Genomic DNA, 27,537 nt, shown 5'->3' with positions numbered 1-27,537 from the left:
AGTGAATAATGACTTAAATTTCAGCCTGTTCCTTAAATCTATCATGTGACTTCAGAATAATTAGGAAATAGCAAATATAGTGCTTTAATGCCAATGTTATTATCATAATTATTTGTAATATTTATTGTCAAATGAACAATTTACCATTCAAAAGTTGAGGGTCAGTAAGTTTTTTTTTTTACTCAACCAAGGCTGAATTTATTTGATCAAAAATTATATAAAACAGTACTATTGTGAAATGAACATTTTTAAATAACAGTTTTCTATTTAAAAATATTTTATGCAATTTATTCCTTTGATGGTCATTACTCCAGTCTTCAATGTGAAATGATCCTTCAGAAATCATTCTAATATGCTGACTCGATGCTTAAGAGAATTATTATCAATGTTAAACAATTGTGCTGCTTAACTCTTTCCCCACCAAACACAGAATTGTCCATGTTTTTACTGTTATACACTAGGGGATGTCTTCTGAAAGTGTTCTGAATCTCCTGATCAAAACACGTGAAGACGACACAGAAACAAGTAATCTCAGCAATCATATGTAATATAAAGCGATTATCAACATTAAACAGCATATCAAAACTGTCTAATGGACCCAGGATGAGCTATAGGACTGTGCAGGTTTTAGGGGTGTTGATGGACTCGTTCTGAATCCAATCCAGGTGTATTCTTTGACAAAAATGCAATTGTCCCAGCTTTATCAGCTTTTCTTTTTTGGATATATTGCATGTTATGATATTTGTACAAGAAAATATTCTGGGGGCCATGAAATATTTGTGAAAATGATCGAAAACGCTGGCAGGGGCTGGCAACCTTTTTATTTTATTTATTTTATTTATTTATTTTTAAATGCGGGCGGGGAAAGAGATAATACTTATGGTTTACACAGAATAATTGTTCTTATTATTCTTTGATGAATAGAAGATATAGAAAAAAATGGGTACCAATGAAAAAACATTTGCACAATTGAACAATTTAATGTGCTTTTAAGTATTTAAAAACCTTAAAGACCTACACTTTTAAATGTAGTGTATAGTCTTTAAAAAGTCTATATTTTTGCTTGACAAGAAAAAAAGAAAGAAAAGGAATACAGATTTGGAAGTGGAGAAAAAAATGGAATAAATAATCACCCGAGCTGCAATACATTTACCAAGGGGGAAGAATACACCCTGCATGCAAGGTGGCATAATCTGTAATTGAACTTGTTTCTATACAACAAAGGAGGAGATAAGCCAGAATGTCATGCCATCATAAACAGGTTGCAATGTGACACTTAACATCATGTTTACTCTAATTCCACAGAAAAGCCATATTGAAATCCCGTGCTTATTAAAAAAACACACAGGAAGATTTTCCAGAGCTCTGAGCTCATGGCAAAGAATGTGTTTTGACATTTCGTCAGCACGGGTCAAACTAGTCGGTGTGGATGACATTGACAGGCAATGAAAGTTAAATGTAAAGTGGAGTATGGGAACTCGGAGGGGGTGGCCTCTTAACAAATTAACATATTCATGAGATGGGACAGAGCAGTCCAGGATGGCACACCACAATCCTCTGCAGTCTTGTGTAGATGTGTGACTTGGCACAGAGCAAGTCTTCTTAAAGCCGCAGCCGTCTAATTAGCTATCTGGTGATTTTAGCGCCTCTATTCCTCTACTTATGCATGTTTTATTCTGTTATATTAAAAAGCCTTCAATGAACCCTGAAATATGGATATACGGGTATGTCATTAAAGACCAAGCAGACTATCAATTAATAGAATTTTTTTAAATATTTAATCTGCTCTAGTTTTACGATTGATGTAATTGTGCTTCTTTTCTCCCTTTAATATGAAATGAATGACTAGTCTTCATGTCATTCCACATTGCTGTGTTACTATAACAACACATTGACTTCAGAAAGTAATTAATTTGCTTAATTGCAGCATTTAAACATTCTGGTATCACAGGCACAATTTTCTGATAGTGGCTTACAAATTGGTTAATTGTATGTTCTGTGTTCGCTTTGCATTATCTCAGTGGAAGGGAGCAGGCGAGTGCAATGGTTGTTTTTGATTTCTTGTTCAGTCTCAGTAATGATGCTGCCTGGCTTGCTACATTGCTGATTGAACTAAAGGGCGCTCTGGAAAAGGATAAGGAATCTGGGCCGACAAAAGCTATTGCAAAAAAAAAAAAAAAAACACACAAGAAACTTAATGACACACTGTGACACTGGCAATGATGTGAGCAATGTCAAAAGGGAGCGGAGACACTTAATTCAGATCTGTGTGACCACATTTGGAGATGTTGGCAAGCACATACAAAGCCCAAATACACCAGAAGGCCTTCTGAGGATGGGTTGAACTGATTAAAAGAGAATCTTCAAATCAAATAGGGCTCAGGGCTCAACAATAAAGATTTTTTTTTCTGCTGGCCTGGTCGGAATAATTGCAGCAGATTTGTACTGCCACTGCTAATATTTTTGCTGCTTGACAAAAAAAAAAAAAAAAATTATTAATTTTATTTTAGCAACATATTTTGTGTTAAATATATATACACTATATTGCCAAAAATATTGGGACACCCCTCCAAACCACTGAATCCAGGTGTTCCAATCACTTCCATGGCCAAAGGTGTATAGAATCAAGCACCTAGGCATGCAGACGCTTCTACATGCTTCTACATTTGTGAAAGAATGGGTCGCTCTCAGGAGCTCAGTGAATTCACGCATGGTACCGTGATAGTTTGCCACCTGCGCAATGAGTCCACTCGTTACATTTCCACACTACTAAATATTCTATGGTCAACTGTTATTATAACAGTGGAAATAACTCTGCCACGAAGTGGTAGGGCACATAAAAATCGCAGAGCAGGGTCAAAGCATGTTGAGGCGCACAGAGGTCACCAACGTTCTGCACAGTCAATAGCTACAGACTGAGCAAGCTGCATCACTTCACATTACATCACCAAGTGCAGTGCAATGCAAAGCTGTGGATGCAGTGGGTTAAAGCATGCCGCTACTGGACACTAGAGACGTGTTCTCTGGAGTGACAAATCATGCTTCTCTGTCTGGTAATCCAATGGACGAGTGTGGGTTTGGCGGTTGCCAGAAGAATGGTACTGCTGCATTGTGCCTAGTAAGGATGCACCGATGCATTGGTCCCCGATATTTATCGGCCGATTTTTGATCAATTTACAACCATTGGCATATCAGCTATAGCATGAAAAAGCCTGATATATGGTTTATTAAAGGTTCCCTAGAATGAGTTGAAACAATATTTTAAATTGTTTTCTGATATCTACATATTAGGTATGTGAAACTTATTTAAGGGTTAAATTGTCCAGATACGGTTTTACAGGTCCATTTACAACCCCAGAAACTGTCGCTATGATGGATCTATGAAGGATCATGAATATTAATATGGAGTTCGGCTCTGATTGGCTGTTTTATTGCATGGCTCATTGCAATGACAGAAACACATCTCTCGTATACTGTCAATCATGGAGAGATTATGCATCCAACCTTATTTTTTTTTTTTTTTTTGGTTTGATCCCGTTTCTGACGAAGATAAAGATTTTGAGGAACAACCAATTGTTTTGAGATTGGAAATAGATGCTTTTGAGTGGTAAGTTTAGTCTTTATTTTCAGTAAGACCTGCAAAACAATGTCAGTACTAAATCTTCAGCCTACATGTGAACTGAATGTTGAAAAGAATCAAACGGTTAATGAATCAGTGAATCGATCAAAGATTTGAGTCGCTAATGTCGCTGAAATCACGTGACATTGGCGACCGTAATCTTTGATCGATTCACTGATTCATTAACCGTTTGATTCTTTTTGGAGGCACATGGAGGAGAAGACAATGCTGAAAAAAATTGTAGTTTTTGATATTTTTGGACCAAAATGTATTTTCGATGCTTCAAGAGAATCTAATCAACCAACTGATGTCACTGTAACAACAACGACTCATGAGTTTAATGTCTCGGGGAATAATTAACTCAAAAGGGATTTAATATTCAATATTCATGAATTTATGAATATAATTTGCCAGTTGTTCATTACGTATTAAAATTTTCCGATTGGGAAAATTGTTTAATTAAATACAAGTAACCCTTTATGGAATTGCTTGAAATTATCCTACTAAGTTTGTCCTGCAAATTAGTTATAGACTTTTCAAATCAATTCTCAATAAAGGGATTACTGCTTTACGAGCGCATAAGAAACATTAACTTTACTGATCAGGATAAGTTCAATATTTCAAATGGTCATACAGTTTACTTTACTAACATAGTAGCATAAGCAGTTAGGTAACGTTTAGATCGCAAGTTTCATTGACTTTGTGTATGTGGCAGAATAACAGATTCAACTCATTAAATGTCTTTTGAAGGTTTAATAAACACAGACTAACAATAACACTACAATTCACACAGGAAGTACATACTAAATATGCATCAAGAGAGTAGAAGTATAGATATTAACAAAAGAATACATAAAAGAGAATAATGAATAGACTGAAGTTAGAGAGAGATAAAAGAGAGAGAGAGAGAGACAAAGAGAGGGAGAGAGAGAGAGACAAAGAGAGTGGGGGAGGGTAAGCAACAACTTTCCTTCAGTTCACCAGATACGACCTTCACGGAGTTAATTTATCCCAACGGGAGAATAACACACCCTCTTTACAGCAGTAAGAATAAGAATACTTGCATTCTTTTTGGTTTCGTTTTGGCTTCTCGCTTGTGTGCGTATGTGTCTCTGCGTGTCTCTGCGTGTCCGGCGGTCCTTTCCGAGGTTGGGAGGGAAGCGGCTGTTTGCTTTAGCGATGCTTCGTGTTCTTGAAGATCGGATTGTAGAAGAGAAGATTTTTGGAAGGGCTGAGGCCTGCTTGGAGGGCCTGCATTGGTGGCATGGCTTAAGTGCCAGCCAGCCCCCCCCCCCCCCCCCCCGTGGGTGTTGGAGAAGTAAGAGCCAGAGAGTTTCGGAGAAGAGAAGAGAGCAAGAGAGGAAGGAGGGCATCCGAGGTCCTCCTTTTATGGTCTGGCCGTAGTCCCACCCTCCAGGGTTAGACTTAACCAATGAGATTCCTCAGCAGATTTATAGCTCTTTTTTTCTGAAAGTTTGACTCAGTGGGTCTCTGAGTCTTCATACTATAATTAATGCAACAAACACACACTGCATTTTCTGAATAAGTGATATACATGGAAGTGTAAGTCGTGAAGTGAGCATTAATTTGATAGGAGACATGACATATATGAGGTTATCTGAACTAGTACTTTGTTAAGACACAGACAAAAAGATGCAAAATACCATACAGAATAAACATTTTACAAGACAGTTATGTGTTTACATATAATGTCCTGGGGTGCATGTTCATTTATAGATGGTTTGTCTATAATTTGAGGCAAAAGCTCTGTGTCTTAAACTCTTTGTGTATAAGACTTCATGTGGCCACATTCTTTCCGGCCATAAAACACCTTATCAGATGGTTTCCAGGGTGACTGAAGAATCTCCCTCTGTTGTGTTGGGGGAAGGTATGCTAGTGAGCACAACTTTCAAAACATATTTGTTAAATGTAACTGGCGCTTGTGTGTTTGATTCGCCTGAGTCGCTACATAATCCCCCCTTTCGCTAGTTGTTGTCCCTCCTATGGACAACAACGAGCGATATCAAAGATTCAGGAAGATCAGACACACCATAGCCATGTTAGGCTCCAGTTGTTTGTGTCTCCTGAAGTGATGGTCGTTCCACGGCAGATAAGGCAGACAGTAGCCCAGTTCAGGTCTCTGTGCTTGTGCAGCAGGTGTCGAGGCAGCAGGTGCCCTGACGGTGCGTCACCTGTCATCCAGAAGTCCGTTTGTGTGGTGCAGGTGTGCTGTGGGCTTTCTGCAGCCCTGGGTGGAACCATGTTCCTCGCAATGGCCAGTCAGTCCTTTAGGTCTCCTGCCTAGGAAGATGGGCTGTGCATCTTGACACTTTTATGTCCTATGCTGACTAGGAACTTTTCCAGAGGGTGCCTCGCATTGTGGCCAGGCTGGGTGCCTTCTGGTGATCCACTTTGGTTTCTCTGTTTCAAAGTTCAAAGTCATTGGGGTTTTGAGAATCCCTTCAGAGGCGGCCTTGTGTTCGTTAAAGGCCTTCTTTCTCAAATCACATGCATGACATAGTGTGGGGCTTGGCAGTATTGCCTACAAGGTGACTACCTGGTGTTGGAGGAGAAGGTTCTTGAAGCTGGTATAAGGTTAGGCAGAGGGCTTGGGCTCCTCCCCCCCTTTTGCATTTGTGTGCAGGGCTGGAGGAGCTTGCACTGCTGATGTGAAGTTCAGGAGAGTACGTCTTTCTTTTGAGGATTCATTTGCAGTTGGTGATCAGCAGTCCAGGTTGCTCTCTCAGTACGATGCCCGAGGCTGGACCCGGTGTGATGATGTCTGGTGGTGGCTGGCCTCTGATTGTCTGGAGGCACAGGAGCATGATCACGGCCGCGTTTCTTAGGCATTTCCAGATCTGTTGCATGGCCTCAGTAGTGAAGTGGATGCCTCTGTCTGAGTTGATTCTCAGTGGCAATCTTGACAGGAAAAAGATGTGATTCATCAGGTGGTATGCCGTGGTCTGGGCGGTGTCGTTGGGTGCTGGTTGACACTCCACCCACTTGGTAAACTGGCACACCACTGTGAGAAAGTACTTTTTGCCTTTTGTGGACCTGGGCAGGGGTTCTACCCGGTCGATTTGTAGGTTTGACCATGGGAACGTGGTCCCTCTGTGTTGCAGTGGGGTTCTGTGGCTCGGGTTTGCTGGTTGGAACTGGCAGCGAACTAGCCATTCTCTAACATACTCTGCCGTCTCTTGATGCATCCCAGGCCAATATGCCACCTGTTTCAGTGTGTCATGCGTGGCTCTGGTGCCGTGGTGTCCAGCACATGGTGTGTTGTGGGCGTACATTAGCATCACCCCCCTTTGCGACCGTGGCATTACAAGCTGTGGCGCTGTGTTGCCATCGGGTGCAAACCAGAGAATGTTGTCCATAATACGCATCATGTGTCTGGAGTTATGCAGATGCTTGTGGCTAGAGTCATCAATGAGCTCAGAGTCAGTGATAGGGTGGTTGGAGGGGTCTGAGAGGTGGTCAAGAATTGTCTTTGTTGCAGTGTCAGAGGCTTGCGTATCCGCAATATCGTTGTGTGAAAACTGCGGCGTTAGCGATAGCAGCTGCAAGGGAGGCATTGTAGCCGGTGTCGATCGCTTGCTGTGGGTTAGCACTGCAACAATGGGGCTGGATGTGGGGTGCGGGGGTGCCCACATGTCGCCGTGTGGTGTGTTTTTACTGATTGTATTGCACAGTGGTAGACTTTTTGTTGAGTTGTCTGCCCACAGTGCAGGGATACTGTTCGTTGTGACAATGTCATTCAGCTGTAGGTCATTCATGACCTGGGGGCAGAAGGCATCAGAGTTTTTGGATAGCTGAAATGTGCAAAGTAGCGAACTTGAACTTGGTTTTGGGGCTGAGGCTGTGTTGTCACAGTGTGCTGCAGGGGGTCCCGTGGCCTTTGTGACATGGCAGTCTGGCTCTGTGGGAGTTCCCGTGACCTCTGTGACTTGACAGTCTTGCTCAGACGATGTGTGTGTCTGAAGGGGCAGAGGGTCACGCACTTGAGCCCAGACTTTCAGCTGTTTGAAGTCCAGTACGGGTTCGAAGCGGTCCAGCAGGTCTTTTCCGATGAGAAACGGATAAGTGTTCATAGGGGAGATATAGACTGGGTGTATCAGCCTCATAGGTCCAATTGTCAGGTGGATGGAAGCTACGTGCTTGAGCTGGATGTCGTTTTGGCTATACGACTGCACATTTAGCTTACAAGTGTGAAGGTTAAGGGTGCGATTTTTCCTCTGTGCTTCAAATCTGAGTCTTTCAAACAGTTGGGCGGATATAAGCGTGAGGTCAGAGCCAGTGTCAACTAGGGCTTCGAGCTTAAATTCCCTTTCCATAGTGATAGTCAGATAGAGTTTTCGAGCCATCCCCTTCTCGATTAGGTTTCCCAGGAGTCTTGGTGTGGGGACCTGTGTGTTGCTTGATAAGCCGTCTGGATATGTGTCAGGTGTCTCATTATGCGTGCAAACAATCAAAGCAGCGCTTTCTGGTACGCTGGGCTGTCCCATGATGCTGTCTTGATTAGAGGCTGTTGCTGTCAGCTGTAGTGAGTGTGTGCTGCTGACGTGTGGGGGTGCAACAGTTAGTACACTAGTCCGTGGTTGGGGAACAGTGTTCAGGATGGATGATTCAGTTGCAGGAAGGGCGGGAAGGTTGATTTCAGGTATCATGTCTAGTCGTGCTGTACCTGGTCCGTCCTTCTTGTCTTCCTTGTGAGGTTTCTGTCGGAGGAGCTCTTTTAGGATCTTTATGAGCTCTGTAACTTCAGAAGCAGCTACACTTTCTTTGCCAGACGTGGGTTCAGGTCTGGGCCTACCATTGTCCCGTCGAGAGTGGCCTCTTCGCTGGCTTTTTGGGCGAGGCGGGTCCCAGGATCCTTCAGAGCGATCGCTCTGGTACCGTGGACGGTCGCCATTATGACCACGCTGCCCTCTGCTGGCTTGGAGTGGTTTGGACTCTCTGTTGACGGGTCGGTAACTGTGGTTCTGTTTGGCGCCCTCTAGGGTTAGCTCTGGGTGGTGCTCAGAGACAGGGCAGATGGTGGGCTGTTTTACAGTCTTTTCAGAAATGGTTTTCTGTTTGACGTAAGCTTTGTGAGCCAAGTCTCTTAACTGTTGCGTGTCCATGCTGCGCGGGCACGCCAGCACCCCCAGGTGGTAACTGATGGTAGGGTGCAGGTTTCGGAGGAAAAGAGTTTTGAAGTTGATGTCCTCCTCCATGCCTGGGTCGTTACGTGCCCCGAAGTAGGCACGTCGCAGTCTGTTATAAAAGTTCTGTGAGGTCTCACGTCGAGCTTGCTTGAGGTCCATGGCAGTGATGAACCCCTGGTCTGACTCGGGGTCGGAGTACTCACGAATTAGAGCTTGTCGTAGATGCCAGTAGTCCGCTTTGATGGCCTCTGGTTGTCGATCCAGAAAGCTGCGTACGTCCCGATTAGACGTGGCCCTGAGCAGGTACAGTCTGTCCCAGTTGTTCGCGTGAGCGACAGTTTGCAAGTAAAAGTCTATGTCTTTTAAGTATGCGTGGACGTCGTGTCCTCCTGCCGGGTCTGGGCTGAAGGTAGGAATATTTCTGGCCAGCTTGTCAAGGTTCTTTGAAGCTTCGTGGCTGTTGACCTTGACTTCCTGGAAGGGCGTCCTTTCCTTTGCTGCTGATGGGGATTCGTGGAGACTGGCGGGTGCTCTTTTAAACAGGGGGCTGTCATTCCCCTTCGTAGCTCTTGCTTCGTGGCTAAAATGTGCGGAGTAACTGGTCAGGGGAAACTGTGTGTTGTGTGTTTCCCCCTTCCGGTAACGTTGCACTATATATGATTGTCTCAGTTCTCTTTGCACCATGTCAAGTTCATTTTTGAGCTCGTGTCTTTGCTGGATGAGCTCGTCGATCTCGGCTTGTGCCGACTGCAAATGTTTTGCATAGACTTTAGCTTTAATGTCTCTGTCTTTAAGTTCATCAGTGGCTCTCTCCAGGAGGAATTCGCCACGCCGAAGCTTTTCGTCGAGGTGTTTCCTGGCGTCTTTCTCTGACTGTACTCGTCGGTCGGTGTCACGACGGAGCTCCTTCAGGGTCTTTTGAAGTCTTTCTATTTCTTTTCTTTGTTCTTTGTCTGTTTCGTCGTCTTTCTCTGTGTCTAGAAGCTGATCTAGACGAAGCTGGGTGAGGGCTTGGTCTCTCCGGGCCTCCTCGGCTTGAAGCTTTAGCGTTGCTGCCTCCTGTTCCAGGTTGGCGTAGCTCCCTTCGCTTAGACGTGCCTGTGCGATGAGGACGTGGGCGAGGCTTCCGAGGATCTTGGCCACTTCCTTGTTGGAGTAGCTGTGCGTGGGGTCGTGTGTCATCAGCTGGTCTAGCTCGGTGTCCAGTTGCTTCTGGCTCAGCTGCCCCAGACTTCCTTGACTGGTGGCCGTTAGCGCTTCCAGCCATGTCGTTAGGCGGTCCCACGGGACGGCGGAACTGGGTGCACGGAACATTACTGCGGACGAAAGAAACACAGCACACACACACACACAGAGAGAGAGCCAATGCAAGCTTGTTCTAAGCTAACGAGCTATCGTACGGATAGCTGGGAATTTTGGCTAACTGATGTCGACAGTTAGATAATTAGACAATTTAGACAATTAGGTGGGCGGTAGCCCTGGGGGTAACTTGGTGAACTGCTGCTCGGTCGTCCCGGGACTATCTAATTCTCCTTGGGGTCTCTTGGTGAACTGAAAGAAACACAATCGTGATAGTCCAACAGTGAGGATAGGAAAGAGCACAGTGGAAACAAACACAAGATGAATTGGTCTGTAATGAAAGGAATGTCAGCGTGCGCGCCGGGAGTGTTAGGGAAATTAATTGGCTAAATGCTCAAGATATACTAAAATTCGGCTTGTACTATGGGTTATCCCATTTAGCTCATCCGGGGTGAATTGAGGTCGCTTACGTGGAAGGTTAAATATCAAGAGCAATTTAGAAAAAGGCAAAAGTTTCTGTCAAGTAATGATAAAACAAAAAGCACTTTTGATACGGTTTGTAATTACCGGACTGAGCTTTATTCCCAATGGGAGGGGAAAAGAAAACTTTTGCAGAGAGAGAAAAATAAAAAATAAATAAAAAAAATAAAAATAATATTAATAATTTTTAATAAAAAAATTAATTAAAATTAAAAATTAAAATTAAAAATTAAAATAAAATTATAAATAAAATAAAATAAAATAAAAAAATTAGAAGCTCAACTTAATTCAAATTAAATTCAAAGCAAGTTTAAATGAAATTTAAATAAGTCTGTAAGGAAAATCAAATAAAAGAAAGCCAATCAAAAATCCTATCCTATAACGATTAATCTCTAAGTGGGAGTTATCCAAATAAAAGAATTAATCAGGAAGGGCGTAGGGATTTAGTGTTGCGCTGACTTAACAGGGTATAGCCACACGGTGGCGTCCTTCCTTCCAATTGGACTGTCTGTGACTTAAACCTAATTTCACTTTGGGTTAGAGGAAGTTATGTTTCTTTTTAAACTTCAAATTCGAATAAGGGTGTTTAATCAGCGAGAAAGGAGACTTGGTTGTTGCTAGAAAAATTGTATAAATGAAACTGTGTACAACAGTAAGCAATAAACAATTTATAGGCTCAAACTTATTTTGTTAAGGCAAAATCAAATAACGGAGAGTGAAACTATCCGAATTTATCCACATGATGGCGCTATTGCGCCCGCCCTAGACTACAGTTAGTTAGGCGGAAATGCTCACCAGATGGCTTTGTCTGGTTCTAGAGTCGCCCTCCGGCGTGCTGCAAGCGGCATTGCAATTCTTGAGTCGCCCTCTGGCGGTTTGCAAGCGGCGTTGCAATTTCTGAGTCGCCCTCGCGTTCTGCAAGCGGCGTTGCAATTCTTGAGTCGCCCTCTGGCGGTTTGCAAGCGGCGTTGCAATTTCTGAGTCGCCCTCGCGTTCTGCACTTTACTGGCTTTTGCAGATCACTTACAAATGACTGGTGCTCTAGATGCACGACTAACAAAACGGGTGAACGCAGGAATTTTCCGTCTGCCTATTCACGCATTTTACATGGACTCCAATAGACATTTATCAATATGGCTGAAGGTTTTCAGCATCTCTGATTCAAATGTTTTAGGTCTCAAGTCTTTGGTTAGCTAAGCCAGACTTAAACCAGGAGTTATCGTTTATCTTAACGATATAATAATTATTCTGAGGCCCCTTATATTGTACAGGAGAGTCTCGCCCTGTCCCAATCTTCCGCACAGATAGAAACTTTTTGTAGTTCAGATCAAGCGGGATAACGCAACGTACGTGTCTACAGACATCATCAAAATCTCATTATTTTGATGGAACACATAATATATTGCTCGAGTCAAATGTATGGATTTTCTACAATGCATTCGTTTGGAAATCACGCGGATAACCCTATTGCGCCCACGGCTGCAGGGGGTTTCGGAGATCACGCGGAGATTTTCGTACCGTTCATATTTCATTAATATAATCCGGCTACTTCAACATTTCTCAGCATCTGTTTATGCTTGGGTTCGCCTTGCGCGTACCGTTCAATTCACAAAACAACAACAAAACAAAAACGAAACAAAACGCGCGTGCAGGTTATTAATACCTCAAAAATACACAATGAATAGAATATGAATATCATTCACACATACACAAACGTTTGAAACTTGCCCGCATTCTCCACCATAAAATAGTGCGAGAATAACGACTCATGAGTTTAATGTCTCGGGGAATAATTAACTCAAAAGGGATTTAATATTCAATATTCATGAATTTATGAATATAATTTGCCAGTTGTTCATTACGTATTAAAATTTTCCGATTGGGAAAATTGTTTAATTAAATACAAGTAACCCTTTATGGAATTGCTTGAAATTATCCTACTAAGTTTGTCCTGCAAATTAGTTATAGACTTTTCAAATCAATTCTCAATAAAGGGATTACTGCTTTACGAGCGCATAAGAAACATTAACTTTACTGATCAGGATAAGTTCAATATTTCAAATGGTCATACAGTTTACTTTACTAACATAGTAGCATAAGCAGTTAGGTAACGTTTAGATCGCAAGTTTCATTGACTTTGTGTATGTGGCAGAATAACAGATTCAACTCATTAAATGTCTTTTGAAGGTTTAATAAACACAGACTAACAATAACACTACAATTCACACAGGAAGTACATACTAAATATGCATCAAGAGAGTAGAAGTATAGATATTAACAAAAGAATACATAAAAGAGAATAATGAATAGACTGAAGTTAGAGAGAGATAAAAGAGAGAGAGAGAGACAAAGAGAGGGAGAGAGAGAGAGACAAAGAGAGTGGGGGAGGGTAAGCAACAACTTTCCTTCAGTTCACCAGATACGACCTTCACGGAGTTAATTTATCCCAACGGGAGAATAACACACCCTCTTTACAGCAGTAAGAATAAGAATACTTGCATTCTTTTTGGTTTCGTTTTGGCTTCTCGCTTGTGTGCGTATGTGTCTCTGCGTGTCCGGCGGTCCTTTCCGAGGTTGGGAGGGAAGCGGCTGTTTGCTTTAGCGATGCTTCGTGTTCTTGAAGATCGGATTGTAGAAGAGAAGATTTTTGGAAGGGCTGAGGCCTGCTTGGAGGGCCTGCATTGGTGGCATGGCTTAAGTGCCAGCCCCCCCCCCCGTGGGTGTTGGAGAAGTAAGAGCCAGAGAGTTTCGGAGAAGAGAAGAGAGCAAGAGAGGAAGGAGGGCATCCGAGGTCCTCCTTTTATGGTCTGGCCGTAGTCCCACCCTCCAGGGTTAGACTTAACCAATGAGAGTGTTGGGGTTTCCCGGCGGGAAATTCCTCAGCAGATTTATAGCTCTTTTTTTCTGAAAGTTTGACTCAGTGGGTCTCTGAGTCTTCATACTATAATTAATGCAACAAACACACACTGCATTTTCTGAATAAGTGATATACATGGAAGTGTAAGTCGTGAAGTGAGCATTAATTTGATAGGAGACATGACATATATGAGGTTATCTGAACTAGTACTTTGTTAAGACACAGACAAAAAGATGCAAAATACCATACAGAATAAACATTTTACAAGACAGTTATGTGTTTACATATAATGTCCTGGGGTGCATGTTCATTTATAGATGGTTTGTCTATAATTTGAGGCAAAAGCTCTGTGTCTTAAACTCTTTGTGTATAAGACTTCATGTGGCCACATTCTTTCCGGCCATAAAACACCTTATCAGATGGTTTCCAGGGTGACTGAAGAATCTCCCTCTGTTGTGTTGGGGGAAGGTATGCTAGTGAGCACAACTTTCAAAACATATTTGTTAAATGTAACTGGCGCTTGTGTGTTTGATTCGCCTGAGTCGCTACATCACATATGGACTACTTTGATGATGTTTGTATTAGCTTTCTGGACATGGACAGTGAAGTGGGCATTGACTGCATTATGCTCTGGGACTAAAATATAAAATATCTTAAACTGTGTTCCGATGATGAATGAAGGTCTTACGGGTGTGGAACGACATTAGGGTGAGTCATTAATGACATCAATTTCATTTTTGGGTGAATTAAAATCAGTATCATATCGGCCCCAAAAAAATCCTATCGGTGCATCTCTAGTGTCAAGTATAAAGTTTGGTGGAAGGGGGGTTATGGTGTTGGAGTTGTTTTCCAGAGGTTGGGCATGGCCCCTTAGTTCCAGTGAAAGGAACTCAATGCTTCAGCATAGTAAGACATTTTGGACAATTTCATGCTCCCAACTTTGTGGGAAAAGTTTGGGATTGGCCCCTTCCCGTTCCAACATGACTGCACACCAGTGCACAAAGCAAAGCACATTTCATTCCATGACATTCAATTAAATTCAATGACAGTTATAAATTGCACACATAAATACATACATTTTTGTTTCCATCTTCATCTCCTTAAGAGAGAAAACGCTATAAAATATTCAAGTTTTTAAGTTCACTTGACACTGAACTGTAGTTTGTGACATGCATTTGGCATGCACTCAATCTTTGCAAGGTCAAAAATAAGAGCTTGTGTGATTCTGGGGGGAAAAGTCAGTGACCTAGTTCTCATATCGCTTTAAGTATGTAACTGATGCAGTTTAAGTGTTGCAAATTTAGGCATAGTCAATTTTAACACTCCAAAAACTTGAGAAAGTGTTAAAGTATTTACATATTTACTTCCCTGCCATGGAAGAAAAAAATGCAGCACCAAACTTTCCAAAGAAAACCGCTTGCGGGAGAGGCTGCTATGGAGGCTGAAAAAGTTAAAATGCAATATAAACCCAAACCAATATATACAGTACGTCAGGTCCTATTCACACAGCATTATATTTTTCCTTTCTTTCTTCATTTGGTCGCATCTATTTTTAAAAGCATCATTTTGCAGCTAAGCGGTTTATGAAACATTCTGACACAGCGATTATACGGCCTCTTTGTCTCTCCCTCCACAACAGGGTCATTCCCAAAGTGCCATCACACAAACAACAAACACAATGACTTCTAACAACAAAAACCACTCTTAGGCGAGAAATCATGCAGCAATTAACAAGTAACAGTGTCAACTGGGAATAAAGCCACTGTTATTCTTGATGGCTGTGAAATGAAATTCTCTCCATTTTGAAAGGGCCTAAGGGAATGGAGATCACTAAATAAGTCATTGATGAAATAATTGTCTGCGATTTTCAACACCTGTTTGGATTCATTTTACATTAAAGTCCAGTGATAAATGTACGGCTGAAAAAAAAAAAACTGATTCAACAGCGATCATTCCAACAGCAGGCGGCTATGAATAAAAATGTTGGCTTTCGACTCATTTTGGCTATTTCGCTGAACTTTCACTGACATTTGCTGGAAGGTTTTTGACATTGCTCTGTCATTTTGATGTCCATGCAAATTGTAAAGTATGTGTGGTCCTTCAAACGTATTTATTATGAGCTCAACTCAGGAATCTTATGTGAACAAAGATGGGAAACCCTCTGGGGGAGCTGGGAAGCATGTGGCTGCGGGCTGCACGCTTTAACAACAACATATTGGGGCAAAGGGCACCTTCTGTTCGACATGTATCCTCTGGATCTTTCTAAGCTGCAACATCATTCTATAACAAAACTACTTTAACATCTGACAACTGCCTTCCTAGGATCTGATAAATTACTGTGTTAAAATGATGTTTAAATACAGAGCAGAGGAAAGGGATTATGGGAGATTTTTACCCTTCGTATCCCCTCCTCCTGCTTTAGATTTTAATTCGGCTTGTAATTCCCTTGTGGTAACTTCTTTTGCTGTGGTGGCACAGAGAAAAAAGGGAGTTCTAGCTGTCGCCTAAACTGAGAAAAGGAGAAAAATAGCCTGAAGTGGATCTTGTGAAGGTTCTCAAGGGCAGCATTTGCTGTAGTGTATGAAGACACATGATAAGGACATTGAGGGACTAATGAAGGCCCGAGTAACTTTGAAACGAGTTGTTCAGAGGAAAAATCCATGCTGATCCATGTGTACCAAATAAAAATGGTCACATCAAAGAGCGCATACATTTTTAGACCAGATGTTGTGTGCAGAATTTAGGACGAATCCTGCCCAAGAGGCAAAAAAAAAAAATGGGACAATACTGGAGAGGGTCAGAGAAAATCGTCAACTTAATTACATAAGAACATCATTAAAAAAAGGATCTGAAACATGGTTATGTACTAAATGTGCAGAGAAAACATAAAACAGCACTCCTGATTGGGATACTTGGGACATTGTGTCGAAATTTGTGCCTATCAATGTGTATTTGATCTGTTCAAGGGCTTTACGTTTCAGTCGAACATAAGAGAATTCATTACATTGGCACAGATGTGTCGCTTTTGTACTGACATGTCATCCAAACAGACCCTCCCTGGATTTGCACACTGTGAAATGCTATGACACTACTTGCCGTCATCATATCTGTCAAAATGTGTAGCAGATAGGGTCTGCAGATTGATTTTGTTCATCCATTCTTCCTCACCGTCCCCCTGCAGCTGCATATGAATAACAGATGGGATAAATTAGCTGGGAAATTGACAGGCAGTCAGATTTCCGATAACATGAACTAGCCCGGTATATTACAGTGCGGCTGTCACATCACCTGGAAAAAACAAAAACAAAAAATGTTTCGCTTCACTGAAAATGAATGCTGAAACATCAGCACCTTTTGCCAGCTGATGGCCGGGCCCCATTAGCCACATTTGGCTAAATTAAAGTGATTACATCTGAAAGGTCCATGCATATAGCCTGCAAATAATATTTACCCTATATCCTTAAATTTGGCAAACGCTTGCCTCTGTAACTCACCTCTAACAAAAGTGTAGCAGCTGCCAAGTGTCACATAATGTGTTATACATGATGATTTTGCTCACTTGTGAATGTGTTGCTAGAGAAGGGATGTTTCATCAGGCACAGAGACATTTGAAGCTTGTAAAAGCATCCTAGAGGAATTTACGGCCCGCTATCTGCAGAGGCTTGATTTAGGACCAGTACTAGGGATGTGTAAAACCATATATTTTTAAAATCCACTAGGTGATTTAATCTGTTTTAAATAAGCCCTTCATAATTAGGGTACAAGTTATAGTTCCCTGACCAGACAAGTTTATTACAGGTCCTTTAAATAAGACATATTATATAGATGTGTATATACACACACCGATCAGGCATAACATTATGACCGGTTAAGGGAATGACACTGATTATCTCTCCACCGCAGCACACGTTAGTGGGCGGGATATGCAAGTGAACATTTTGTCCTCAAAGTTTGACGATGGCCAAATTGTGATTAGACGACTAGGCCAGAGCATCTCCAAAACTGCAGCTCTTGTGGGGTGGTCAGAATCTATCAAAAGTGGACCAGTGGTGAACCGGCGACAGGATCATGGGTGGCCAAGGCTCATTGATGCACATGGGGAGCGAAGGCTGCCCCGTGTGGCCTGATCAAACAGATAAACCACTGTAGCTCAGATTGTTTAAGAAGTTAATGCTGGTTCTGGTAGAAAGGTGTCAGAATACACAGTGCATCACAGTTTTTGCATACACTGTAAAACCTAACAGTGAAATTCACTAAATGAAATAAGTTCATTTTACTTAATGTTACCAAAAAAGTTAATTCAACTTAACAAATATGTGTGATGTTAACTCAAAAATGTATTATTGTAAGCAAACCTCAATCTAAATAAGTTACTAAAACTTTTTAACTCTAATGGTTTAAGTTACAGATATTTATTTAATCTAGTATTTTACATCTATGGCCAATTAAATAACTAAAAGCTGATAAAATAAATAAATAAACAATAGTATATACATTAATCTACCTCATATTAAGCCTACAGTCTTACATTAAGCTCTTTTAAAGTCATTACATTTAGTCATGTCAAAGTATCATCCCAGTGAGTTTCCGGGGTAACAAAAACCGCACCATTTTCCCTCCTTCAGTCCAGTCACAGCAGGACGGCTCGCGCTACAGTCAAGAAAAACAAAAGGTAAGCGTTTCAAACTTATTTATTCATATTTCGCTCATGTTTGAACGTTTTCAGTGTTATTTTCGTACCTCTTTTATGTTTATCCGAAGATTAACCAGCTCAGTAATGTTGTGTGTAAAGTTAGCCAGCAAACAATCTTACATTAGGAGCAAATGCGCTATTGCACCAGTGTTATCAACGGTAATGTACACGTTTGGAGTTAATTATGCTGTTTTACACTGCAGTTTGTCAGCGGGGAATTAAAAAATATATGTTTGTGCTTTCTCACAGTCGGACAGATAAACGCTGGCTTTTGAGACAGTTGGCCATCTTTCCATGTCTCTCGTCTCGTGCCACAGTGACGTTAACTTACGTTAAAGCAAAAGGTAACGTTAATGCAAACTCACGCATTCCTTATATTACAACCGTTTTAAATGTATTGTTAATCGAATTCGAGTTTCCTCTATCATATGTGATGCTAGTTAATTTGACTAAAGCAGCTGAAGCTCCGGGGTGAACAAAGTGAATTGAGGAGCATTTTAGATCCTGTTTTGCTAACGTTAGATAACATTTTAAACTGTTATTTGTTTCTCATGACGTTTTCTCATTTGAAACTCACACTAACACATTGTTGCCATGCTTTTAAATCTTTTCAGAGCAAAGACGAAGGTGCAATGGCAGCAACGTGGCTACAATTCTATGAGTAAGTAAGTTAGAATTAACATTGAACAAATCAATGGAATTTTGTAACGTTACTGTGCAAAATGCAAATGATAACGTTATGAACAGTTACATAATGTTCATACAAATATAAGTTTGTTCTTCAATTTTAATTTTTGAATGAATTGCTATTTTTGCAAACGTAATTATGACCATAAATGTCTTTTAGCACAACTTGTAAGTCTTCTGAAGCAATATGATTTTTTTAAAAGGCTTAAAGTCCAAAGTCCAGTCTGTCTATCATTCAAAGTCATGTTGTATTGCTTCAGGAGAATACTGGTCAAGTCTTGAAAGTTGTTGTTATAGTCGGCTTTCCTAATATAAACAGAAACATTTCGTGTGTTATATTTTCACTGGCAGTTATCCTGAAGTTGCCTTGGGTTTGTAAAGGTGTAAGGTAATTGGCAATGCTAGATTTGCAGTGGTTGAAAGAAATCTTGTCATGAATCATACAAAAACTACGATCCTGGCAGGTCTGTTACTATTTAAAAGGAAGAGTCAGGAGATGTTTTCAAAACACAAGGTAGGAAACATGTCAAAACTACATTACATTTATTTAGCAACATGTTAACCTTTCAGCTGCCACCAGCATAAATGCATGGTGTGGTTACAGTGACTGATAGTTGATCATTCAAGTTGTCTTAAATGTATAGTCCACTTGCCAATACAAATTCAGTCATGATTCATTTAAATTACCAACCCTCATATTGTTCCAAACACATAAGAATTTTATTAATCTGTCCATTGAAAATCTAGTCTTCAAAACGTTTAATTTAGGCTTTCATTAGCATATACATTGAGCACAGCAAAAGCTTATTTGACACATAATAAACCAATCTCAGCTCAAGCTTAAAGGAATCGTTCACCCTGATTTACTCCCCCCCTCAAGTCCTCCTTGGTGTAAATGACATTCTTCTTTCAGACGAATACAATCAGAGTTATATTAATACGTGTCCTGGCTCGTCCAAGCTTTATAATGGCAGTGAATGGCAGCCCAAAATTTGTAGCCCAAAAAAGTGCATCCATCCATTTTAAAAGTGCTCCACACGGCTCCGGGGGAATAATAAAGGCCTTCTGAATTAAATCGATGGGTTTGTGTAAGAAAAATATCCTCTCATGATTCAAAACGCTTGTGCAACGCCCGACATCATCGTCACATCATTTATGTTTTTTACGCTGCGTCCGCCGTCAACGCCGTGGCTGTTATGCTTTTTTACGCTATATCCGACGTCATCGTTGCGCCGGAAACTAGTTATTTTCTTATTTTATAACGAGTTAAATATGGATATTTTTCTTATATAAACCCATCGATTCACTTCGGAAGTACTTTATTAACCCTCCAGAGTCATGTGGATTACTTTTATAATGAATAGATGCACTTTTTTGGCTTCAAATTTTGGACAACCATTTACTGCCCTTATAATGCTTGGATTAACCAGGACATTTATTAATAGCGCTCTGATTATATTAATCTGAAAGAAGAACGTAATTTACACCAAGGATGTCTTGCCATTATCCATTTAAAATTTGTTAATCAAATCTGTCTTGTTTCACCTTGTCTACACCGGATGTGAGCAGCGCGACAGGACAAAAGAGCCCCTTATAGTCCCTTATGTTGTCTACACTGGATGCGGCGTGATGTGAGCGACAAATCTTTGACAGTAAACTGTTGCCTCTTTCTATTTATGACATACTGACATGAAAAACAAATGTTTTGCAATGTGTGCATTATCGCTTGAATTCAATTCAATTCAATTCGTCATTCAATTCAAGGTCTAGAACATTCGGCTGATACACCCCTGAAAATGTTTTTCCCCCAATTAAACCTTGCTGACAAACAACTTAACATCTTTACAAAATTGAACTACAGGGTTTTAAATAAGCACATGCCCAATTAAATCAACAATAATCCGTTCCTTATAACAACGTTTTTTTTTATTTATGAAAATTGAAATATGGTGTCTGCCCTGACAAGGGTTATTTTTATATGTGGTGACATACAAACTTTTTTTCCAATGCATATAGAAAAAGGAGCTTGACCAGGTGCAGAAGCCAACAGTCACCATCCTTACTGTCGAGGAGGAAGAGGGAACGTTACCTTTAAACCCACTGGATGCTTTGATTGTCTTTAAAGATGAGGTGGTGATGTCTGCCAAGTCTTCGGTCAGTGCAATACACTTAGAGTACATTAAAGATCATACAGTGCTTTTGCTTTTTGAGGAAACGTACCTTTTTACATAATTTTTATTTTATTTTATATGTTTTGTTATTTAAATGTTATGACTTTTTTAAACATGTTTGTGCTGTTTTATTTGGTGAAAAAGTCTAATATTTTTTGTCTAGTTATATTTGTGAACATATGGCATACTGTATTTATGATAAATGTTATATTTCAATAAATTACTTAAAAATACCCTCCTGTTCTGTCTTCATTTTGTACCAATGTTAGCTTGTGCTTAGTCTTATGTAACTTAATCACTTTGAGTTTGATGAACTTAAACCATTTGCCGCAATCTGTTTCCTAAAACCATTTAAGTAACCATGTAGTTGTTAAGACTTAGTTAGATTTGTTACCTGAATTCAAACTGAATTAATAAAATTAACTTAAAATCTTTAAGTTCAGTTTACTCTTAATAATTGATCAACACAACACTAAAATATAAGTTTTTGATTTGATTTTTGAACACTTAAACAACACTAAAATATGAGTTAATTTAACTCAATGTATATGAGTTTTCAGTACTCATACTTAATGGTTTTAAAACTTAATTGGTTTGAAGCAATCGGTTTCCTCAAATGGTTTGAGTTACCGTAACTTGTTGGGTTTTACAGTGTACAGGACTGCATAGCTGCAGACCGGTCTGGATGCACATGTTGACCCCTGTTCACCGCTGAAAGCACCAACAGTGGGGCATGTGAGCATCAGAACTGGACCACAGAGCAATGGAAGAAGGTGACCTGGGCCTATACCAGGATGGTAGTTTAACAAACTCAGGGTTACAGGATTAGTTTTGAGTTGACAAAACCAAACCAACCTATTCAGGCTTCGTTGGTACCAACTGATCGTCAGTTGCTGATCGTCAGTTTTCTCTGTAAACTCAGGCTTTGATCCTGAGCTGTGACATCAGCAGTGAACAGCCAATCACAGGCCGTGGATCAGCTGAGATTCACTTCTCGCGAGAGAAGCAGTGAGATTCATTTAACTCTTCTGCAGATTATTACATGATTGAAAAATATGAAGAATTTAAACATTTACACAGAAAAAAGAAAAGAGCTGTCTATGAAAGAGGACAACTTAAAGAAAAATTTGTATACGTCAATGCAAGTAAAAGTTATGAAGTTAGTTTAGTTGATATATAGAGAGAACTTAACATTTAAGCTCAGTAAGCTTCTTTTTAATAGCTTACGCTGCATTCACACGGGGCGCAGGCGTTAACGCTTTTTATTTACTTTGAATGGGTGACATCATTCGTTGCCGAACTGAATTGTGGGTTCCGTCGCGGCGCTTCACTCGCGTTCCAAGCGGCAGAAGTTGAAGATTTCTCAACTTTTCAAGCGCCAGCGCAGGCGTCATCCAGTCAGATCGCCGTATGCAAATATCCTACAGCAGATGCTAGCCAACAGCTTTGAGCACCTGTGCAGTGCACTGACAACAACTACACGGGCAATCGCAATCACACATAACACCAAATCGGCATCCATTTCGTCTCACAGACTAGCTGTCATAAAAAGGTGCTTTTTTGTGTTATGTTTTGGTCCAAGCGGCAAGTTAATGTGATTGGCTGTTGTCACTATGACGATCGCGTCAGCACCCAGCTTCAGCCACGCCCTCCGTCAAGCTTTAACGCCTACGCCCCTTGTGAATGCGGCGTTATTGATTTTAAAGCTTATTTGTATGACTGTCATTTATATTAACTTTAACAATACCTATTAATGATTTATTAACTAAAAGGATAAATGTGTTACTGATTAAGGGTATAATTATTACATAAATGATATCTAAATCATTCAAAATGATTGTTATTATAAATACGCATTAAAAGCCAAATGCTTTAGTCGTTAAAAACCATTTGCTATGTAATGACCTTTAATTTGGAGTAGAAACAGGGAGTGAATTTATTGCATCACCTGCCTTGGAGCAGGATAGCCATGGAGCGTAAGTTACTATGGCGATGATCACAGCTAAAAGCCAAACCACTTTAAAGACACCTAAAACCCAGGATTGGCACAAACTAAGCTTAAACATATCTGGCTAACCAGCTAAACTGGCTTCATGGTACAGGCTTTGACCCCAGGTCTGATGAATCATCTTTTCTTTTACATCACGTGGATGGCCGGGTGCGTGTGTCACTTACCTGGGGAACACATGGCACCAGGATGTATTATGGGTAGAAGGCCTGTCGGTGAAGGTGCAGTGTGATGCTTTGGTTAATGTTCTGCTGGGAAACCTTGGGTCTTGCCATCCATGTGGATATTTCTTTGATACATACCACCTACCTAAGCATTGTTGCAGATCATGTACACCCTTTCATGGAAACGGTATTCCCTGGTGTCTGTGGCCTCTTTCAGCAGGATAATGCGCCCTGCCACAAAGCAAAAATGCTTCAGGAATGGTTTGAGGAGCACAACAAGTTTGCGGTGTGGACTTGGCCTCCAAATTCCCGAGATCTCAATCCAGTCGAGCATCTGTGGTATGTGCTGAATAAACAAGTCCGATCCAGCAAGGTTCTGCTTCTAACATCTTGGTGCCAAATACCAGGGACCAACACAATATTAGGAAGTCATAATGTTATGCCTGACCAGTGTATATAAAAATATAAAAAAAACTCCAGTGGTCTAGAGGCATGTGGAACTATTATTTAACTTAAACAATACATTGGGAGTCGCGGCATAACATCCTAACTGTGCGTTCACACCGCCGGCGGCGAGAGCGTCAAGCTGGCCGGAAGTCATTCATTTTCAATGGGAGCCGGGCGGCGAGCTCCGGCGAGAGCGGCGCGGCGCGTCTTGGACGATTTGGGCGTCGAGGAGAGTTGAAATCAGCTCAACTTTATGGTAATGAGCTATGACGCGGTTCGGCGGCAACCAGTCAGAATGTAGAAGTGCTCCGCTTGAGAGAAATCCAGAGAACGCAGGCCTGTAAACTTTGGTTCCGACCACATTAGTTCCCAAGCAATTTGTAGGAGAGGTTGATCATTGCTGTGCGGGTTTCCCTATCATTTATGACAAGATCATTCATAGTGATGTATAATTTGTTAAGAAGTCGCGCAACACTATTTTACAGGCGCTAGAACGCTCGTTGTTCAGCGGGTGTGCAATTAATTCTTACTTTCACATTTAAACGATTTCATGAAGTTAATTTATACCCTACTTGTGGTCAGTATATCCATCAACATGCTTGTTTGATTTGCGGCCTCTTTAAATACAGTTTAAAAAAAGAAAAAACATTCGATCTACGTCAGAGCGGCAGCACGTCCACGGAGCTTTCTACAGCGTCGTTGTCAGGGTGGCAAGAGCGAATTTTGACGCTCTCGCCGGCGGCGGTGTGAACGCACGGTTAGGCTAAGATCCAGCTGCATGTTTATGGTTGTAACTGCAATTTTTTTTTTTATTATTATTTATTTGTCCTTATTTTATGGATACATGAAATAGAACACAGAAAACAAAGGTGAGAAAGAGAGGGGGAATTGAATAAGAAAAGAGATCTAGGACAGACTTGCACTGATTCCAACATGGTTTTACCATCCAAACTGAAAAAGCATAGTACACACAATACAGGAAAATGTCAAATAAATACTATTAGATTCTAAAATAACAAATAAGAAACTGTTTTAACAAAAATATTAAGCAGCACAACCGTTTTCAACATTGATGATAATAAGAAAAGTTTTCTGAGCACAAAATCGCATTAGAATGATTTCAGAAGGATGATGTTACACTGAATGTAATCTGTCTGTCTGTATGCCTGTTTATCTATTGTTGTTTGATAATAACAATGCTCTAACAATTTGGATAGAAAATGTTTTCATAATAGAATGAGATTAGCAAGGTTGGCCAGTCTATGTAAGAATCCCGACCTGAGAGGGTGAGCGGGTCTCCTAATCCAGCACATTGTTCTTCTATGGCCTGCTGAGAAGGTTGGAAAGCTATGCACGTTCCTCCAGCATAATCCCTGGCCATGAGCTGACCCCAACAAGTACGATTCCTGACTCACAACACACCTTGTGTTTAGCCTGTCCGGGTGTCTCGTTGCCCCTAGAGGGCCAGAGGCAAAATCCCAAACAAAAGCCTTGCTGCGCACTCCTTCAGAAGACAGACAGCCTACAGCTTGTTCTTTCTCAAGTGGATGACAGTTAGTACTGTAAAGAGACTATCTGACAAGGATCCTTTGTCAAGGACGAGTTCAAGAACATTCCAGAGCACGCCGAGCAAAACTAAAAGGAAAAGGCCAAGATTTTTTCTCTTTTTTGGTGATGTATCACATAATCTAATGCTACACCGAGTCAGTGGTCAGGGTGGAGACTTATGGAGCAATTGAGCACGGTGGTCTAATAGCACTGGGAGGTTTCTTCAATCACTCTTAGACTAGAGAGCTGAGAGGCAAAGGACTTCTGCCAAGGAACTGCGAGAGGAGCAGACAAACTACCCCTGAGAGGTGAGCGCTGGATACACGGAGGAGCAGTTCGTCAGTCAGTGCAGCACACCGAATATATTGGCTTTCCAGCCAGATCTGAAGACCGCTGTCCACGGTGCTGAAAATCACTGCCCTACATTTAAGCAGAGGGAGTGGCGCTCTCCAAGGTGCTGAACTGGGAAGACCACTGCATTAGCTTGATCATTAATCTATCTTTAATTACCTGCACCACAGAACTGCAGAATTTTTTAATTAATCTGAAAGAGTTTCATTTGACTAAAATGCTACTTTGCTATTCAATGGTCCATTCTTTTTTTTGCGACAAACCAGGCAGGTTGTTAGCATCACTCAAGTGCAAAACGCTGCCATATTAGCAGTTCTTAAATGCTATTAAACTGGGGCTGACTAGCGAATTACATAGTGGATGAGGAGGCCACAAAAGGGATGAAACAATAATACTCGCAGCCCCAAGGAAGCAGCTGCTTTGCCTCATTTAAGCGCTCTCTTTCACAAGACCCCTTGTTTCGTCTGAGGGCTCGTCAAGGCGCTATCAGCATTTAACTACCTGCTGTTTAGTCCATCTGTCTGCTTTTTAAGGCAGCTCGTGTGAGGGATGCCACAGTAGAGTGGGGAGAAAGAATTATTGCAAAAGAAACATTGTGAAAACAACTTGATGAGAGTGTGAAGGACTTTCAACTTATCATCCTCATCAGTTTTCGCAGATACCACATGAGGAGGAAGTGCAGCTGCCTGTGAGCTCACACCTGGGAACTTCAAAAAGACACCCAGATGCTCATGTCTGCTCAGAGCAGGCCTGCGATGACAGACTATCATAGGCTGCGAGAGACCGTCAGAGCTAATGCGGTGGATGAATTCATTGAAGAAAAACCAAAAAGCGAAACTTACAATGCTTAGTGCCATTCACCACCCCCTACATAAAGTGTCTCAGAGTCAGTAAATCTAACTGATACTAACGGTCAGCAAGGGGAGCACTTGACCCCTCATTTTAATGACTCTATTAGAGTCTGACTGAGAATCAACCATAAACCCGTTGGACATGCTGATTCACCTATCATTAGCGCTTCATTTCAGGTCTCTCCTTACCAGTCAGGCACAGCTTGTTTGCCCCCAGGCGTCTCACACATACATTTGCTGACTGAGCCCCATCTTTCTTTCTTTATTTCCCCCTGAGCAGCCAGCAGAGGGAGCGTGCAGACTAACAACTAAAAGGACGACGACCTTGATCGAGCTGGCAGGAATAACAAAAAGCACGAACAGCATTCCTCAGAAAGGCACACAGACTGAAGAGGCAGGTCCTATTTAAAGGCTCTGATCTGTGAAATAATAGCATCCTACCCCTGAATTGTCATTTCATTCAGTGTCGTCTGATCAAATCTGGATCTTTTCTCGCCCTGTGAGCAAATACAAGGTGTTTCTCTTTTTTTTTCTTTCGGTCCTCCCTTCCCTCACTGCCATCTGGCAAAGCTGGCTGTTCGCACAAGAACTTGGCTCCTTCATGAAGCTCATGCGTTTCTGTGGAGTGAGACGTGAGGACAACAAAAGGAAGGTGTGGCAAGGGTTTCTGGCAACTCTCTCTCTTGTGGCAGTCACCTATTGTGATGAGGGCAGACAGGATGGGTGCAAAAAGAGAAGGGAAGGTTGAATAGGGCCTTTGAGGGGAGGGCTTAGTGAGAGGGTTGCTGTTGGAGCCCTGCTGAATTTTACATGAAGCTGTCGATACGAAACAGCATCACTGCTTTTTCACGGCACCTCCTGGGAAGCCAGTAGCATCTAGTATGGTAATTTCTGTAAGCATGGGAATGATAAAATCTTTTCAATAACATTTATAATAATTCATGCGTTTAAAACAATTAAAGTCTTTTTAGAGGTGCCACTAATTGACCTTTAACCATTCATTAAACAGTACTACAAACACATAACTCTTTTTTATTTTTGTATAAATAAAAATTGAGTCATTCCTTTGATGATAGGACTACACTGGTTGTGTGTCGTGTTTGATTAAAAGGAACAGACTTAGAATGAGAAGCGTGCCACACGAGTCCTGGAAAGTGAAGCCAAAGCATCTCGATCGCCCCCGGGTGGCAGTTCAAGTGTTCATTCTTTAAAGAA

General features: G+C 41.2%; 1 protein-coding gene and 2 long non-coding RNA genes across 6 annotated transcripts in view; 2 read left to right on the top strand and 1 right to left on the bottom strand.

The window, feature by feature from the left end:
- Positions 1 to 27,537, bottom strand: part of ca10a (carbonic anhydrase Xa) — a 240,428-nt gene that overhangs the window by 68,328 nt on the left and 144,563 nt on the right. The window lies entirely within an intron of this gene.
- LOC137055981 (uncharacterized) overlaps positions 1 to 27,537 on the top strand; it is a 184,015-nt gene that overhangs the window by 132,699 nt on the left and 23,779 nt on the right. The window lies entirely within an intron of this gene.
- LOC137056257 (uncharacterized) lies at positions 17,699 to 20,967 on the top strand. 2 transcript variants are annotated; one of them, XR_010900268.1, is made up of 4 exons: positions 17,699 to 18,074; positions 18,345 to 18,439; positions 18,710 to 18,756; positions 20,799 to 20,967. It is a non-coding gene; the product is annotated as an uncharacterized lncRNA (long non-coding RNA). The 2 variants fall into 2 exon arrangements; XR_010900267.1 differs by lacking the exon at positions 20,799 to 20,967 and having other exon boundaries at positions 18,710 to 19,148.

Source organism: Pseudorasbora parva, chromosome 21, assembly GCF_024679245.1.
Source record: "Pseudorasbora parva isolate DD20220531a chromosome 21, ASM2467924v1, whole genome shotgun sequence".
Taxonomy (NCBI): domain Eukaryota; kingdom Metazoa; phylum Chordata; class Actinopteri; order Cypriniformes; family Gobionidae; genus Pseudorasbora; species Pseudorasbora parva.
The sequence above is the reverse complement of the archived record's forward strand: the minus strand, read 5'-3'. Positions and strand labels throughout refer to the sequence as shown.